Source organism: Melospiza georgiana, chromosome 2 (assembly GCF_028018845.1).
Source record: "Melospiza georgiana isolate bMelGeo1 chromosome 2, bMelGeo1.pri, whole genome shotgun sequence".
In the NCBI taxonomy this organism is placed as follows: Eukaryota; Metazoa; Chordata; class Aves; order Passeriformes; family Passerellidae; genus Melospiza; species Melospiza georgiana.
In genome coordinates this window covers 52,255,566-52,275,386 of record NC_080431.1, presented here as the reverse complement: position 1 = coordinate 52,275,386, position 19,821 = coordinate 52,255,566, and the positions used below count along the sequence as shown (strand labels likewise).

Here is a 19,821-nt window from a genome sequence, read left to right as displayed (position 1 = left end):
CTTTCTAGAGGATGGGGGAAGTTCAGCTGCAGTGAGTGTGAGGTTTTATCTGCTTTTTAAAAATCTACTAATTCTGTGGATTTGATAATCATCTGTCTATTATCTGGTCTTTGCTTTTGTTATAAAGTTAAATTCATCCTACTGCTTGTTGTTCAGCTGGCAGTGTGTTCTCAGCACAGACCTGCTTAGCACATCCGTGGTTCAGGAGTACCCTTCCAAAACTGTATGCGTGTAGTATATTTATATGACTTCTGTCACATGCCATGGAATTCCTTCTGGGGTACAGCGCTGCCTTTCAGGAGGAAGACAGCTACTGATTCTTATTCTGGGGCCACAGTTTCACCATGGCAAGTGGCTGCTGTGGTGTTAGGAGCACTCAGCACACCTTGACTTGATAGAGATGAGTGCTTTGTAACAAGAAATTGCAGTGCCGGAGAGCAAATTAGTGATTGATGTAAAATGGAGACTTCTAGATTGTAATTGTGCTAGCAAGATATGAGACGAGGCTTAAAGTACAATTTTAACAGTATTTAATTAAGTGGAACAGTAGATTAACCACCACAATCCTAACTAAACACTCATAGAAGAATTGCAAAGTATAAATGCTCATTTTTGCTAAGTTGCCTCTGCCATCAGTGACTGACTTAGAGAGGGTGTGATTGACTTGAAGCTGATTTAAAATGGCTCAATTTAAAAACTAAATTTTAAATATTTTCCAATTGTTCTTCTTTAATGCAGGCAGGGAATTGTGACTCATCTGTAAAGCATTGCATGGTTCACTGGGTGGGGAGAAAATGACATATTTTATCTGGTCACTGAGATCTTACTGTGTCATTTCACTTGTGTAGCAATTAAAGCAAAGCGAACCACTTACCTGACAAATTTAGTCTGTTGTTCTTTCAATGGAAGTATTATTACCTCTAGTTTATATTTGTTTGAGTTGCCTGATGGCAGGTTTCTCTCATCACCTCAGTTGCTGACAAACTGTAATTAGGTATCCTTGTGCACGGTGCTAGATGAAGAAGTTGCAGGGAACTGGTGCAGCTCCTTTACAGTTTGTTTAATTAACTTTGTGTGCTGGATCCGAAAGATTTGGGGAGCCTGGCCTCCCTTGCTTTGTCAAGCTGTGTAAATCCCATATCAATTATACCCCCTATTCTGGAAACAAACAGTGGAGCGAGCATACAAGCTTTGAATTTGCATGACTCTTTGTAGGAAGCAAACATAAAAGGAGCTTGTATTCAGCCACAGTACATTCATTGTTAATTTGAAGTGAATATTTATAACTTTCTTTTTACTATTAGCCTGACACTATGAGCAATTACAGCAGTATTCAGCTAAATCTGCCTAGCCTGTGCCTGGTCAGAATTTTCTTTCCCTGTGTTTCTAATACATTTCCTACACACTATTTTGTCCTTAATGCCTTTATAGCTTGTTTATTGGAAACAGGTTTTTAATTATTTTTCAGCAGTACTGGAGACCTGATTTAATGAGCAATTGTTAGATATACTAGGGAGACACATTCACCTGATTAATGTGATAGTTAACTGAGCAACAAAATTGCCTCATGAAGAAGCAGCTGTACACAGAGATGAAGCAGTAAAAAAGTTTGAGAGAATGTGAAGAAAATATTTGAGGAGAGATAATTTAAAATAGGATACTGGGCAAGTTGGAGGCTAAGTATGAATTCACAGTGTTGGCTTGATGGTTGGTTGGTTGGTCTGTTAGTACATGCATGTGTGCACACACATGCCCATGTTTGTTAGGAGACAGTTTATATAGGTTTGACTAAAAGGTAATGCATTGGAATGTTGGGATGTTCAAGGGCTGTGGAGCTGAAACTGCTGCAGCCAATGCTTTAGTGGCATACAGCGTTGTCCAGCTTCAGAGCTAATGGCTAATGTGTGATTTTGGAAAGAAGTCTGTCCTTTGAGAAACTGATCTTTTCTCAGAGGGAGGAAGGCAAGAGAGAAGTTTGACATCCTTTTGTTGTCAGAGCTCACGCTGGAGTATTTCTTGTGTCACTGGCTTGCTCCTATCAGCACCACTTGCATTTTCAGTTTGGAAGTTTGTGGTCAGCTTAAAGGATCAGACTAACACGATCACCACAGAATTTTAGTACAAGATTGTTCCATTCATGCATCTCAATGTCATCTTCCCTCCTCTTTGCAAGCAGCATTTACAAAGGACGATGATACAGTGGTAGCCCAGTAGAATCTCATGGCTAGATCATCAAGTTTTATTCCTGTAGAGGGCTGTGGCATCCATGGAGAGAAGGGTCCACAGGAGGGACACAGAGTGCACTAGGCCAAAAGGTGGTAGCAAACAGGTAGAAGAGGAGAATTAAGTATGAATGCTAGAGGAAACACAGCCCAGCTAGTTTCTCTCATGTAGTTCCCAGCTTGGCTTGTATGATGGGTATCACTTTACAAACTTGAAAATACAGAATGTTTCAAAGTCATGGTGTATTATTAACCATCCCACTCACAAACTGACTGGACCCCTTATGGCCTAACATAAGCCCTCTTGTTTCAAGTTAGGGCTGGTGGCTTTGTGTTCCTGTTCAGTAATATACTAATAAGAGAAGGAACTTTATTTTTCCAAAAGGAAAAGTGAGATTTTTGTATGAGATGTCGTTTTCCTTTTCACATTATGAAAACAGATGAGAGTTGTATAGATTATAAAGAACTCGCTCTGGGAAAATGAACTGACTTTCCGTGCAGTTGCTGTGGGAGCATGGATTAGGGAGCAGACTGATAAGATGCTTTGCCAAGATCAAATCTAAGTGAAAGTGATCTGGACACATTACTGGGATTATGAGAGATTTGAAGAAAATAGAGAAAAATGAGAAGGCAATTAGCACACACCTGTTTGGAAGAGAAAAATGCTCCTATGAGTGTCAAACTCTCTGCCCCACTTTAACTGGTTCAGCTTCTCTCAGTTGTGACTTGGACAATTCTTTGCAAAACATTTTTACTTCCTTGCCTGGATAACATGATGGAAATATAAATCGCTTTACTTATGATTTGAATACTTCTTTCAAAGCCAGGAGGGTTGCTGATCTGATAGTTGGAGAATCAGAGTATAATTGAGCAGATCTGGATTAATTTCAAATTCTTGTCGTAGCTTTGCCTTAGAAGATTTTTAGCAGATTTTAACTTTTGGGGTTTTTCTCTGCACCTCATTTTATTCATGTTGTCTGAAAAAAGGAGAGAATGATATTTATGTTCCACCCATGTCTTACCAGTTTAGCTGGTTGGGATTTCTGGGGCTCTGCATGTCTGTGCCCTGGGCCAGCAGTCTTCCATCCCTCTCGGACCACACCTCTGCTTAGGAAGTTTTTGTCTTTCCTGGCTTGAAAGGAAAGTTCTCTGTGGAGAACTTTCCTTTCTCTGAAAGGAAAGTTCAGCTGTGCTTGGCTTTTGTTATTTTTATATGGTGTGATCTTCAGACCTCTTGTGTGGAGGACCCATGGTGATGCTGAAGCCAGTGGGGTGCTGTGCAGGGCAGCTCTGAGCATGGCAGCACATCTTGGGGAGCCTGAAACAGGTCACAGCTCCACTGTCTGGCTGGGCTCCTTCCTCATCTCTGCCTGTTCAGCAAATGCTTTAAACATAAATTTGTTCCAGAGTGTTTTGCTACAGATGGGTGATCTCCAAAATGTGCTGATGTGCTCTGCTAGATAAGGATCAGGATTTCTTTCTGGAAGAACTTATTACAGGACAGACATACTGGCATTGCTTACATTTCTAGGTAAAAGGCTTGACACTTTGCCATTTATGTTGCAGCCAAAGTAGACAAAAGCAGAACATACTTCTAAAATTGTTTCCTGGCATATAAATAGAGATTATGTAGTGTTATAATTTGCCCATGCATTATATTTTAATGCTATCAAACTAAGCTATATGTTGGCAACCACTCCTGCTAATTTTGCATTCTTTATTCTTCAAACCCAACAAAAGTCATCTGTTGAACTCGACACTGAGTTGTTGAGTCCAATTTTTGGTTGTTTTGTTGTGTTTTGATTGATTGGTTTGGGTTTTGGCATTTTTTTTTGTTTGGTTTAATTTTCCTTATTTAAAAAGCAATCAAGGTAAGAGATTTGAAGTGGTGTGATCATGTGTTCCATCAGAACAGAGTTGTTCTATTTCTCTGCAAAGTGTTCTCCTATTTTTTATAAAGACCATCCTAAAAAAACTCCTGATTAAAAAAAAAAAAGAAGGCAAATAATATATTATACTCTTACCTTTGAAAAATTTGGGAGTTCAATTTTTTCAATTTAATTTAACAGCTGGACATTTATATGTCTCTGAAACTTGTCATAAATCTAAGACTGTGCAGCTAATAAACAGCAACAGGAAAAGTGGTCAATCCAAAGTACATGCAGTCAGAGCATCCTGTCCTGCCTGTATCAACTTCTGTATAACCACATATGGAAAACTATCAAGCCTGGACTTTTAAAATGCCTGAGATAGAACAGCTTTTGAAACAAAAACAGCAGCCAAAGTTTGTAAAAGCAACTGTCTAATTCACGTGTGTTTATACACACATGCATATGTATGTATTTACAAACTGTATGATATGTATTCACCCCTGATACAGAAGAATGAATGGCAAAAGTGGTGTACAGTTCCTTTCTGAAGAGCTGTCTGCCTTCACTGTTCATCCCTCTTCCCTCACCCTTGTCCTCAAACTGACCAGTCATGTTTGCAGAGCTCAAGCCTTCACGAGCTCACGCTAAAAGGAAAACTTGGCATGATTTCCTTTTTTGTAACCGGGGCCCTTTCACTAATGGGCTTGACACAGATATGGTCCTGAGCAGTCCCTTAAAGGGATTTAGACCCCTCCCTACCACTGTCATCCCTTGACTTTTGTCCAGGTGCACACACTGCAACTGTTTCAACAAAGTGGGCTCTTTTGTTTGTTATTTTTTAATTCCCAGGACCCAAATATTAACGGCTCTGGTAGGAGGCACAGAAATGTATTTGCCAAATGGTGCTGCCTCTTTCCTTGGATATGGGAAAACATTTTGTGGAAATGGGAAAACCAAATGAAAAAAGCCTGCCAGTTCCACACGCCCCCTGTCTGCGAGCATCCCCACCGTGGGTACGTGGGCTGTGTTACTGACTCAGGGGAACGGCTTTAGAGGAGCCCTTTGTTGGAATATTGGCAGCACATCACTGGACTTGCCGTTGTTGCAGATGGAGCAACTTGCTGAACAGATGGATTCTCAGTTTTCGCAAAGAAAGGGAAGGTACTTGATGTACCACGGTGGGAAAGAAGGGAGGGTATTCAAGGCAGATGGTAAGGCAGGAAAGAAGGCACGTTCTGTGCTTTTTGGGGCACTTGGAGCCTAGCAATCTCTTTCTGGCAAACTTGGGAAAGCATAAGCGCAGCACTCTGTGAGAGGGCAAAGGGACTGTAACAGATGTGAAGGAAGTTATTTGCACAGAAGCAATGAAAATGGAGGCTGAAACTAGGAAAAGCCAGAGTGTATAACTGAGTATTATGTGCTACATATGGAAAGGGCTCCTGCCCTCCACCATCAGAGGTGCACTCTGTTAAAGCACAGGACTCATGCCAGAAGAGCATAACTGGAAGAGAGGACTGATTAATATTTTAAGGTCTATTGTGTTGTGGAAGAGGCTAGAGATAAATATCATCTGCCTCTGTGAAGCCAGGAATCCCCATGTTTCTGCAGTGTGTGCATTGGTTTTGTGATGGCACAGTTTGTTCAGTGGCTCGGATACTGTGTGGCATCTTTTCTCCTGCTGCTCTTTCTCCCCTCCCCATCTTACCTCTCTTCCATCTTAATTGTTGGGGCAGGATCAGTCCTATGCAGCACCCAAGAGCCTGTAAATCTGACTTGAAATCATGTTGACTGATCCAGTATTTACTGCTAAAGTCTTCATGCAATTGCCAAATGCAGTAGGCATAAATGGAAAGAAGTGATCATATTTTGGTGTTTTGTGTTAACTCACTAAAACTTTTCAGTCACTTCATACATAGACATCAGACTTAGCACAAATATACTTTATCATAGTATCATTTATGATTTAATAACAATGGAATTTTGCTTTATTTTTAACCCTTAGCTTAATTAGACAATTTCAGCATCTTAGAATGCAGACATTAAAGCTGTTTAGCTATAGTAAGGATGCCAAAGGCCTTGGAAATCCAGATTTTCTAGGAAATGAATGTGATAAAGGGCAAAAATGTTATTTCCAAGTGTGATTCACCGCTGAAAGCAGCTATGCAAAATTATCACTTTCTTAAATAATGGCTTTGGCTTTTGTTCATAGTCAGGGTTGTGTCTATAGCAAAAGAAATGTCTAAAGTATTTTTATGGAAAATAAAATTGCCTGGATTACATACCCACTTTTACATCAATTGTGCTCAATTTTGCGGGACTGAATTATCAGGGAGGCTCTGAGATAAAATGAACAAGGAATCCCATCACTGAATTTTAGTATGAGCATTTTTCATATTGTTGTGTCTGGATTTCTGCCAAGTTTCAGCCCCATAATAAATTAAGTCAAACCCACACAAAGTAAGGAAATAAAAAAGATGGGGAAACAACCCAAAAACTTCTACAAGACAAAAAGACTAGCCATTTTTTATGGGAAAACAAGTGGCCAAGAATAATTTATTGGAAAAGTAATTATCTAAAGAGAGAGTGGGCTCTTCTCTCTAATTGGAAATGATAACATTTTCCAGCCTTACTAAACACAGCAGAGGATTGTCATTTTGCTTCACCAACCTGGTTAAATTAAAGTTGAGAAGTTGCTTTCCTCTAGTTTTATTTCTCCTGACACCCAATACTGTAATTGAGCCCACTTCCCTTTATTTATGGCAAAATCTAATCTAGCTGCCACAGGACCTGTGAAAATCAGGGAGGTGATGAGCCAGATGATGAGCCAGGGTCTGCTTTCTGCATTGTATGTCTGGCTTATTTAATCTCTAGTCACCCTCAGATAATAAATATTTCATATGTTGGACAGGTGAAAGGTTTTATTCAGCTGCAGATCTGCTTCCACAGCAACTGATTCTTCTCATTTGAACAGTTTAAATGTGTTGAAAACAGAGCTTGCTTTCTATTTTTCTCCACTGTGTTTTTATGTGTAATGTATTATTTGTTTTCTCCCTCCTGTCCCTCCTACAAACAGATACAGAAAAGCCGACAGCATTAACAAGTAATTCTAAACAATTTATAATCCAAACAAATTTTCTCTTCCAGTCAAAATGGGATGAAAAATGCCATTTCATTTGACAAGCACAGAGTAAATATCTAGAGATATGAAATTGCCCGGGTTAGCATCTATAAATACTCTGTATGCAAAAAAATGCATGCAATCACAGTACTGCTTTATGCTTTACAGTATATTTCTCCATTGCTACTGAGTGTTTCCTCAATACCATTGTCCACCAATTCAGTTAATCGAGTTGGGTTTGAATTTGGGTTTTTCTGGGGGGAAGGGGAGGCAGTATCCCCGGTCTTTCTCTAAGATAGGTTTCCTTCTCTAAGAAAAGCTGCTGGCAAAAAGCCAAAGAGAAATGTCTGCAACCGTATCTGATTTCTGCCAATGTTGGTGCTTGTGACAGATCTTCTGGAGCATGTCTGCTGCATCCTTTGCATCTTGCAGCAGAAGGAGCTCTTTGGAAGCATAGCTTAGCTCATTCTTCCTCTGCACATTTCACACATAGTGGGCAGCTGCTGTCCCTCTTGCTCTCGGGCCATCCTCACATCTGGACTCTCTGACATGGGGCATGCTGTGCTCCATACCTCTGTCTGCACACATGGCTGGTGGCTTCACAGAGGAAGTGCTCTGCCTGCTGAGTCAGTTGTGACTTGGTGCAGTGGTGAAATTTTGGTAGATAGGCTCCAAGGAAAGGGACTTTCCCTCTACCATCTCCTGTCAGGCTCAGAGACACTTTTCCTTGCATCTGACCATCTGTGTGGATGTTCCCTTGATGCAGTTATGGCAGAATGGGGACATTATTTCATAAGGCACACAGCTGTCTTAGGAAATAAGTTAGAGAACACATCTCAGGGTGTGATTTAGGAGTTTCGGATGTGATGGAGGACCATGCATAGGTGGCTTATTTGATCTCTCTGTCCTCTTCTTCTATTTACTGTATAGCTTCCTAGTGATGCTATATTTGGGAATTAGGACGTTCTAGATCAGTTTGGAAAAACTGTCGTGACATCATGCACAACTGCTATTTTGGCTTTAGGGGGAGATGGAAAATGGGTACAGCCTTTGATAGGTGTCTGTGTCTGTGCCTGGTAGCTCTGTGGCAGATCCCCCTATTAGAAACAATTGAACTGTATCTGACCTTGCAGCCCTCTCCCTTCTGTTTCCAGGCATATAGATTTTAGCCAGCAGGTCTCTGGTTAACCCCTCCTCACTGTTGTTTATTTCCTGCCACTCCGCAGACACACCACTGAGCATTAAGTATGTGAACTCAAAGACGCTCCCTCTCTCCTGAACAGTCTTAGTAGCAAACAGTCACGAGCTGGGCTTCTCCAGGCAGAATTTCTACCTAAGAGACATAAATTCCAGGAATATATGCCCTTTCTCTCACCCTTTTCAGACTTCATTAAAAGCATCCACTTCAAGAAACTACAACTGTGTTTATTCAAGCTTTGAATTTGGAAGTCGTGCCGGGATCCCTGCCACAGCACGCTTGAACCGTGAAACCCAGGTCAGTTCCATTTTTTGGTTTTCATGTACTGGCACTGCGCTGCAGCTGTTTGAGCTACCAGGTCTCTGTGGAAGCAATGCTTCTTTTAACATGCAGAAAACATCATATTTGATTTTATAACCTTACCTCTTGTAGGTTTCGGGTTTTTTTGTACTACTAAACAAAATGTCAGGGTGGCATGTCAGTGAACATAATGCATTCAAAAAGAATCATGCTGACAGGCTCAAAAACTAAATGCTCTCTTTTAAACAGGCAGGAACAGCTCTGATTTTCCTTCCTGCCCACCAGGCTATACTTGGACTTGAGAAGACAGCTGTGCTTCATCTCCCTGTTGCTCTGTCACTGTGACTGCTGGCTATTGCACTATATAATGCAATCTTGGGTTGTGAGATATGACCAGTTTCAATCAATGTTTGCTGAGGTTGACTTTGTGACTCAAAGGCTACTGACTCAATAGCCCATTAGCTTTGTCAGTGAATCAACCCTTTCTCTCTCTTCAAGCCTTCTTTGGTGTTGAGGAGTTTGTGGGGTTTTTGTATTGGAAGGGAGAAGGATGCTGGGTTGGCTATTGCACTGAATGGAGCTGGAGGGGTGTTACTAGGTTTGTGTGAGGCACTTCCTAAAAAGTGCCTTATTTTTATTAATAACTCTACTCTAGAGCTCAGAATCCAAATTCACAGAGAGTTTGCATTTCTGAAACCTCATGTGAGTAGTCTTTTACTGCAAGGTGGATTTGCAGAGGGAAAAATCAAAGTTAACAAAATTTGGTACCTGCAATGTTTGTTTCCCCCAAAAGTGCATTGGAAAACTCTGTTCAAAGGCACAGTACTGTTTGTCTGCTTATTGGGAAAAGATCTGGAGGCAGCAGTGCTTTATGTAAGTAAATTTGTTGGTGTTTGACTCGTGGTTCTGCCTTCCCTTTAATTCCTGTGCCCTGATCCCTAGTGATTGTATGCTTTGATGTCTCTAGAGTGCTCTTGGAGTGAGTGCTCCTCTCAGTGAAAGTCATGCTGCTGTCATTTTTTAATGTTTCATACAATGGTGAAGAATAATCTGGAATACACCCAAACATGGGCATTTCATCACCATGAAGCCTGCAGTTAGGGCCATTGTCCCATTCAGTCATCAAATAAGAGTCTGGAGAGCAAATACCATGTCCAGCTCCACATCCTCTCTGGCTCTTCCATGGTATGTTCAGTTCCTCTGCTTCTAAGCATATTTTCCTTTTTTTCCAACTTTTTTCCTTTGTGCATTTGTTCCTTGTTTAATTATTTTAGGTCAAGTCTGCAACAGCTGGACAGAATGCATTAAAGACAAAGGTCTGTGATTTTCCTGTGGCAGAAAAATTTGTATAAAAAGACAAATATCTTTTTGGGTGTTATATTTGTCTAAGACAATGGGAGGATAGGTTCTGAGTGGCTGGAAATGTTATAACTGCACTATTAATGTTTAATTACTATTGGCGGCCAAGAAATGCCTTTCTGGATTAACCAGACACTCAGCTTCTGAGATGTGCCTAGGTGCAAGAAAGTGATAAAGCTCACGAAACCGCACCTCTGGGAACATGTAATGGGATCTTTCCTGTGATATGCAAATTATGCTGCCAAGTTGCTGTGTAAACAATTCATGGGAGATGTAGGGAGAGGTAGTTAAATAACTGGATCACATATCAAAGATAAAATCTATCACTGGGAATGGAAAAATGTGTTAAAATTGTGATTTTGCTATTAGAAATAAATAAATAATGAACAGAAAAAATCTTTGCCCAAAGCATATAGCAGCACTGAAGAGTAAATAGCAAATGATTTATCACAATTGTTGCAGTTCAGAGTAAACAAGTATTTAGGAAACCAGTGTGCACAGAGTTTGTGAAAACCAAGACTTTTCCTAGTACAAGTAGTCTAGCCAATTATGCTGGTGGGTTGGGGTTTTTTTTCCTTTTTTTGTTTTTTTTTGGTAACTGAGAAAAGATTACTTCACAAATGTTAATTTGGTTACTTTGCAGGCAGAAGATATGCACTGCTTACTTTTCAGTGATAAAACCAATCCTGTCATTTCTATTCTGGGCATGAGCAAAGATCTCAGGCAGCCCAGCAAAACGTATTTCAGGGTCATATATAGCCATAGATCAATGAGTGTGAGCAAACTGTATTGATACCAGCAGAAGCTGAGCTCATGCCTTCAGCTTGAGTTTCTAATTTTTGTATTTTACTCTGTATGAGGAAAGGATTCCACATAATAGCACTCCTCCAATAAATCAAAGATTACTCTTTCACAAATGATACTGAAGCCTTCATTGATTTTCTGTCCAACTTGACTGTTCTTCCCCAGAGGTCAATTCCTGTAGCACTTGTCTTCCCTCAGCCTTTTCCTATATCTGCTGTTCATTTAGGCTCTGATGTAGCTCAGTTGAAGCCCAGTGAGAAGCCTCATATCCCTCCTTAGTGGGAGCTGCAACATGTGCTGGAGTCCTAAGGGGCCAGCAGCAGAAAATTTAAGAAGGCAGCAGGGAATATTAAAGCATCATGAGTCAAGGGAACTGTTTTTGACCTGCGACTTTCTTTTGTTTTGCTTTGTAGTAGGAATGATACTCTAGATAGAATTGTACAGTCACAATAAACAGATCCCACATTCAACAAATGTATTGAATTCCATTCTGTGTTTAATCACCAACAGAAACTATGTCAGATGATCTTCCACCAGGAACAATATCTCCTAATTAACAGTAATTAAGGTATATTATAACTACAGGATATGAAACTAGATGGATCTGTCTCTTGACATTTCATATTTGGATTTTTTTTTTCTGCTAAGTCTCTTAATATGCTCCAATTAATGCTAACAGAGGCCAGGCCATTCTCAGTGATGGATCTGCATACGTTAATCTTAGTACCACTGAGATGAGATGAAGTATGAATCTTTCCATCATTAAACTCCCCTTAGAAACATGAATAAATTCCAATTAAACTGAATTTACTAGCAGAAATGTTGATTATGAGGAAGCTAAGGGTCAAAGCTGATTGTCTTATCCTGTAAAATGCAAAAACCTGTGCCAGACATGACAGGAAAGTCGGGTGGCCTGTCTGCAGAATCTTCAGAAGTTCTGTAGCCATTCATAGCAGGTATGACATTTCTTTTCATTCACTGAGAAGTCACACAAAACTGTTTTGCTCAGGCCCTATTTGAACGAGCAGATTTTTAATTTTAGTGCCCCAAAAATTTTTATCATTCAGAAAATTATTGCTTTTCTTTCTGCACTGTGACAGATACCCAGTCTTTACCAACTGATAAGCATTTGGAAACCTAATCAGTAGTAAACCTGAGGTATAGTATTTGTGTAGATAGCTTAACAATTAGGACGCTTAACTATTCCTAAATGAAAGGAAATTGCCCTCTTTAAAGAGAGAATTTCCTAGCTCAGGCATTTCTGGACGTGTAATTAAACTAAATACACCACTTCCTTGCCCCTAGCCACAGTTGTCCTAAAGAAGATTAACAACATTGAATTTCTACCCAGGCTGAAATCTTGTTTGTATCCTGAAATACCTGAAATACAAAAATCTTGTTTGGACCCTGAAATAACATGACAGTGTAAGTGTACTACAACTCCATCTGGTGACTCCTCCCAAACTCAGTGATGCTTCATTGTGTGGCAGTGATGCCCTTTGCAGTATCTCCAATCCATGGGACTCAGGGAGGAGTTCACTATTTCAGAGATGAGTCTAGAACCAGAAAAACCAGGCTTCTGCATAGTTTACTATGGTGAGAAGATATTTGTCTGAAGTAATCTATTAGATGTTGTAGAGCATATGCAATCAGATCTTGCATAAAACACTGGGGGAAAAAAAGATTAAAAGCCTGTTTTCCACGCTATTCCACTGAGCAACTCTATTATGATCCAGCCTTAATTTAAGTGATCTACTGTATTTGTGATTGCACAACATAATCGTGTTCCTGGGATTGTTATTTCTTTCTGTCATTTATTTTTAGCTACCTCAGTTCTCTGCAACTTCTTGAAGAAAATATTTCTTAGATTTACTTGAATTGTGTTCTCAAGGACAATTGTAGTTCACCTTATCTGATTGAGAAATAGCATGATTACAAACTTTTAGTTTTCTTTTAAGATACCAGTAAACATTTTTTTTAAAGTCTCATATTTTGCCTGTATCTTACATGCCCACACTTGCTTGATCACATGCAGGAAATATTTTTGTACACTGGTGCTATGCATGACTATGAAAGGAGCTGTAGATAGAACAAGATGAGATACAGGCTGTAATTTACACCTGACAGAGTGTGAATTTCATTGCAAGTGCTTTTAAAAGAAACTTGCTATTTTTTCAACGTTCAGATAAACAGTAATTCCATAGGAAAATGTGATAATTGAGTTTGTTTTGTTTGTTTTGTTTATTCCGCTCTGCTTTAGAATTGAATTTTATGGGGAAAGAATATTCCTCAACCTGATGCAATCCTGTGTTTTCTGCAGGCCCGGGTCATGGTCCTGTGATGCTGGACATACCCCATTATCAGAGAACAGCCTGGCTAGGCAAGATTAATAAAGTCTGGGATAAAGAAAGTATAATCAGACCATTTCATGGGTGGGGGATCAAGGTATAGATGGTTTAAATTGCTTGCCAAAAGGTGTGTTACAGAGCTATATGCGGAACAGGAATCTCCTGGACCCCTGTCAAGTTTCTTTTTCATTTCTAGAGAGCTGAAGACCTGTATTTGTTTTGGCTGAATTGCAGTTTGGATAAGTTGGAAGACATTTGGAGGCAGAAGGGCTCTATTAAGTCTTTCCCACCAAAAGAAATATTAGTAGGCAATTAAAAGAATAACAAATGGGATCCATTCAAAGTGCTCCACTTGCTGTTGCTCTGAGCTTCAGGCAAGAAAGTACATAGAGGTCATTTGACCTGACCACTTATATATCAGAAGCTGCTGGGGTCACTTAGGCACTCCTAAATTAAACCATATATTTTAGACGGAAATATAGTGGTCTCACAAAGCATTTTCCTTTCGGACCATAAATTCCAAGGACAGGGCTTTGTCCTCTACATGTATCTGCTTTGCACTTCCTGTAGTATCACCTGGATAAACATGGGCAGTTCATACTCCTATCAGTTTAATCTCTTGCATCATCGCCCTTATTTTGATTAATTTGATACCTCAGAGCTTTAAAGAACAAAGAAACCATTAACAGCACGGGCAGAGATGGTGCCAAAGAGGCCTGGACACTGACCCTGGCACTCTGTTCTCCTCCTGTGTGCCAGAAGAGCTCTGTGCTGCTGTAGGGAGGGCAGTCAGTGGTGGCCATCCAGCTGCACTGGGGAAGCTGATGGAAACTGCTGCACCCCGAGCCCTCTACATGGGCCGTGTCCTCTGCACATTCAAGGGGTGAGTCAAGATTGACTCCAAGAGAACATGGTACATAAATTTTCTGGATGAGGATATAAACCAACAAGTCAAAAGCCATGAGATACCATATTCTTAGCTACAGGCCAAATGCTTTATTCATAATGTTGCAGTGAAAGTATTAACATTGCATTTGTTTAAAAAGTAACTGGGAGGCCATTTGTGACCCTTATAATACACATGTGGAGCAGTGCTCTGCTGGTTTACACTGGTTATGTTCTGCTTTATATTTTCCAGAGGGTCAATTTGCAAGGACCTTTACTGCTATTTATGAATATAAGTAACTAATTTACCAAGGTTTCACAAAGTGGCTTCATGGCTTCAGCTTCATGGTTAAAGGGTCCGCAAATCTTTTGGTCTTGTTGCTGACTTTGGGTTGTTTCTGATTGTATCTTGAAGGATAGAAATACTGTATTATGGTAAATATATTATTCTTGTTATTGCCCTTTTTATTAGAAAATATTTGTATAGTGCAGTAAATTGACATTGTACTTTACCAACACAGATAAAGGCAAATTCTCTGCTCTGAAGAGCTTATAATTCAAATAAAGACAAACAAATGTACAACACTTTGAAAAATGGTGGATGACAGGATTACTAACTACATGAAAGAGGTGGAAGGGGTGCATGAGGAGAGAGAAGGATGCTATGTTCATCATTATTCCTAGATCATTATTCCTAGTTTTACAACAAAGTGGCACCTTAAAAGCCTCAAACGAGATGAAAGCCTGGCTGCACAAGAGGCTATGCAGAAGCCTGCCAAGGGGGTGGCCCTGTCCCTGTGTCTTAGAGCAGTGCTGCCTTACTGATATCCCTGCCTGGAAGGCACCTGGCTGAAGCCAGCATCAGTCCAATTAAAGCACAAGGAATGCCACCTTTCCAGTAGTTTTTAACCTTGCCTGAGGGAAAAACCACATGATTTCCTGCCCTGAAGAATTGTAACTGAAATTGAAGAAAAGAAATGCTCATACAAGATGATGTTTCAGGGAAAGGGGAATGGAAGGTTGTTGACTAGGTAAAGGACCACCTGGAGAAAAAAAGGGCTTTTAGCATCATTAGGTTCACCCTGATATGCAGCTCTAGCCCTTTCCATCCTGGCCCCCTGACAGCTAGTTACAAGGCAGAAACATTGACATAATTTTTGTTGCCTGATCATAGTTGAAGCACACATAGTAGCTGCTGTTTTCCTGATCTGACCTCATGTTAACTGTGGAATTGCTTCTCCCTCAGTGCCCACAGAGTATGTGATAATCCTAAATTTATGTAACTTGCTAGTGATCCCATAAACAACTGTTTAGAAAACAGGCAAAATTCCTGGCTCTGCTTAGCAACTTAATTCAGCCTCTGAGGAAAGCTAATGGGTATGCAGTAGCACAAAGACCCTGGAAGCTCTGCTTTGTCCTGTGGGAGGTGGAAAATATTCATCATTTCCCTCATTTATCTATGGCAAACTACCTCGTAAATCAGAAAGGACAGAGGGAAACTCCCTGTAGCTGTCCTCACTTCTGGTTCAAAAGCAGATGCTGTCCCCAAATATGGCAAGAATGATAAAGAAAGCCAGGAGCAGCCTTGGCAAGGCTGGTGGGCAGAAACAGGGGACTGTGATAGCCAAGAGGTGTGATTTATACTGATCTTTAAAATGGGATTTACAAGGAGCAAGAAAGTTAAGTGTCTGGTAAAGAAATGGGGCTGAGGAGATGGAATTCATCATTTGGAAGTAGGAAGAAAAGGTCCAGGATGAATTTCCTCTCCAGAGGAAAGGCAGATATAGGGCATCACAGTTGTTGGAAATGTGTTAGAGTGGGAGCTCCCGCTGTCAAACACTAATAGTTATATGTTGGCATATTCACTGGGGATGGGCAGAAAAATAATCAGAAAGACAACCATCTCTCTGTCTCTAATTTGTATGTATCTATATCTGGGGACATTCTCATGAGCTGTTGCAAACTGAGTCGTGCTTTCTGTTCTCCTGCAGCTTGCTGTGCCAGAGTTATCAGGCAAAGGACAGGAGTGGGAGCCAAGTCCCTCAGGACTGAGTGTCTTGCTGGGATTCATATGGCATGCAGGTAGCAGAGTGACAACTGAGCTCCCAAGGCACAGTTTGCTCAGCCCAGCTCATCTCATCCCGTGGGTGCCTGACAAAACAGATATTCATATCCAAAACTGCAGCTTAGACTTCCAGCCAGGGGAGTGAGATGTGCACCTCCAAGGTGAGCTTCACTGCCTGGCAAGGTAGGTGTCTGAAACAGGCTGGCAGAAGTATCTGGTTCTCCCCATTGGCAATAACAACAGCAAGAAAGCTCAAGCATAGACGTCCACATTGGCAGAATTTAGGTGAGGTGAATCCCTGCCTTCCCTAATACAACAGCACAGTGTAACATCTTGGCTGTGAAGAGATATTTGGGTGAGAGAATGGCCCATGGCAGATTAAGGCAAGAGATATGCCTGTGTTGTAGGGGGAGTGTGGAGTCGATGGATGGAAACAAAATAATGCAAAGAAAAGCCAGAAAAAGTGTTATGAGGTAAATGGAGAACAGGAGGTATACTAAGAGGGATGGAAAAATTGCAAGATAAATGAGCCTAGGGAGCACACTGGCAATTTAGAGCTTGTAGCTGGAGAAAAGATCCTGAGTGTGATGTGTTAAAAGGGGATGGCAGCTTTCAGAGTGAGGACAGATGTAAGCTGATAGAAGAGATAGTGGGTTTTTCTCTGAAGCAAAATTTATCACCAGAAACCTCGAATTAAAACAAACACAACAAGCCTAAATCTCTTTTCCAGATTTTCGCTGAACAGCCATCACTGAGAGAATACTTGATGGTATTGCATAAAGTTTTGATCAATATGACTTTAGGTGGCTTTAATATTCTGCAAAAAGTGCTCTGCAGATCATCCTTGCACTTAACCAAGGACACTTAGATGTCACCTCTTGCCATAATTTGACCCAATGATAAAAGTGCATTTTGAAAATATGATAAGTTTGACTGACAGGTTTGGGGTTTTTTCCCCTGATGAATGTCTGCCTGAAAAGACAGGCTGCCTTAACTCCAGGAGTTCAATTATACAAAATTTGAAGGAGAAGAAAAATTATAATGAATGCATTTCAGAAACTTCTAAAAAGTTACTTAAAATAGACTTTCCATACATAATGTTACCATGTGAAACACAGCTGTATCCTGGTCTTCTGGGACTAGGAGGCAGCAGTCTGTGTTCATTTGGAAATTCAATAGCAAGGCACCCCTGCCTCTGATCGTGTGTATGATACAGTCCCTGGGGCTCTGCCACAGACAGGGCTTACCTGTCAAGCTGTTCATTTTTTCAGGAGGTGACATGGGAATGATTTCACTTTAGGTTAGCCAGGAAACTAAAATACTTCTTCTGGAAGTGTGTCCTGGCTTGCTTTGGTCTCTTTTTTCTCCCTTTTGTCTTAGTTTTTCTTTAAAAACACTCAACCAAACAACCCTTTGTATTTCAGCTTGATGTAGGTTTAGTAAACATGAAGCAAGAACATTGTGTGGGGTACAGTTAGTGAAAGATATTTGATAGGTGTGGTCCATTTATATAGGTATTCTCTCAAGCCCAAAAGCATAAGAAATAGCATGTATAGCCTATATGACTCCCCCAGGTACTTTATGGCATCAAGAAGGCATTCCAGCACCTCTCATTTCAGTATTCAGCCTTTCAATGAAGTTGCTGAAGTGTCTTTGTTCAAAATCTTCGAATGCTCCCCCTTTTGTCTGACATGCAGTGGTGTGGGATGTCATGCTTCTAAAATAATCACTGGTCTTTAGTAGCAAGTAGTGTGATAAAAGGCTTGCTATTAAAATACTGCTGTAAATAATTAAAACATTTCAGAATATTTTGTTGTTGTTAAATGAAAAAGGAGTTAAAATGCAGCATTTAAAGAAAGGATTGTCCTAATTTAGTCAGTAAGTCACTGTTCTTTTAAATGGGAAGCAAGTGAGTCACAATTGCAAGCCATCTTGGCAGGGTGAAAAACAGAGATGCAATCATCAATTCACAACAGTGTTTTGTGTTCAAGGAATAATCAGACCTGTTTTTATCAAGGCTGTGCTGCATTGCTAGCCAGCAATATGGCTTTTTTTTCCCTGTTCCAGATGATTTTGGAACTGCATATGCTTTTTCAGTAAGTAAGCTGGACTTCTGTAATGCTTTGCTTAATGTGCCTCCAGATTCTGTTATTTATAGACTTCAGCATAATCAGACTGCAGCTGCTAAAATACATGCAAAACAAAAAGCACATTTGTAACCTGTTAAGGCTTTGCTCTGAGATGCCAGTGAAGTCTGGGATTTACCATGAAATATTACTGAGTGACCTTTCAAGGAGCATCACCAGAGAATACCTGTTTGTCTTGGAGACCTCTGTTTTATTTTTCTTTCTCTGTTGAAATCTTGCAGAGTTCTGCTTTCCAAGGGAAGTCTGGCCTTTGTGTGTACCATGTGTTATCTTCAGGACGTGCTGGGACAGTGGATTTAAGTAATGCAGCATCTCAAATGAGCAGTTCTTCCAGAAAATATGTTTTGTAAAATTGCCTTTGTTAAATATAGAGGAAAACCGTAAATATATTTTGATTTTTCTCTAAGTTGTCTTAGTCCTATCACTATGAACATGATTTACTCATTAACTGTTTTTTAGTGAAAATCAGTGGAAAGGATCCCTTGCAATCATGGGAAAACCTCCATATTCGGTTTACACAGTTAAAAGTGAAAGGTCTTAATGCACCAGCACTTATTTTATGAGTTTATAAGATGACAATGTAGGTTTTAGTGGCATAATACAGAATGAACAAAGGTGTTTTAAATCATTCATGAGACAAAAAAATTGGAAAGATTCTGTGAGTGAACAAAAAACCAGAGCTCTTATTTAGGCTCTAAGGGAGCTTATCTTCCCTAGCTTGTGCCTAATGAAGCTGTTTTCTTAAGGAAAGTGCTGGTTCCTGCAGAATTAATCTTTGCTTTCAAAGGCCTCCTGTAAAAGAGAGATGTGGCAGAAAATTCCATGTAACAGGGTGACTCTAAAGATGCTGGAAACCAGTTGGTCTTTGCAGTAGAGCTGCTGGGGGATTAAGCATACAGTGGATGTATAAATTAGGATCCCTTCCCAGAAAAAAGATTTTGCTCTAGAAAAGTTTTGGTACCTGATGTAATTTTTTACTTGCTGTAGTAAATGCGTTTTTGCAGCCTGTTGCAAGAAATGTGTTTCCCTTCAATTCATTTTGAATTTCTGAATTTAGGTGACATTTTCTAGATGTTAACATACCATTAACCATGCAAAATAATGCCTCTTCTTATAACACTGCATATGCAATAATATCAAAAATATTTTTAAAAGCCATCTTAGAATCACATTGGAGATGCTTTTTTCATGTAGCCAGGAGGATGGCTATGGTGCAAAAATATCATTTTCATTGTTGCTAGTCCCATCTTTCTTCATCATCCTAAGATGGCCTGAAAGAAATGAACAGTGACTTACAGCATATCCCTGTCTAGCTTTTCTTTCTATTTTCCCTTCTTTACTGGGAGTCCTGTATGCAGCTGGAGAAACAAAACACTGGGAAGAATCAGTACAAAACGCTTGATATATTTTAGAAGACAGCTGGAGGTAGCCTGATAAATGACCTGTACTTTGGCAGGTCAGGTGGAGTGTGACCAACCTAATGACCACTGTCCTATGAATCACA

The 19,821-nt window shown here is 40.1% G+C and overlaps 1 protein-coding gene across 7 annotated transcripts in view; it reads left to right on the top strand.

Annotated features, from left to right (window-relative positions):
- ENOX1 (ecto-NOX disulfide-thiol exchanger 1) overlaps positions 1-19,821 on the top strand; it is a 356,767-nt gene that overhangs the window by 197,928 nt on the left and 139,018 nt on the right. Inside the window, exon 4 of one of the 7 annotated variants that reach the window (XM_058045125.1) lies at positions 8,596-8,706. The exons of the other annotated variants lie outside the window; for them this stretch is intronic. The gene's annotated coding sequence lies outside the window, so the exon portion shown is untranslated. The remainder of the gene's footprint in view (positions 1-8,595; positions 8,707-19,821) is intronic. 7 annotated transcript variants of the gene reach the window in all.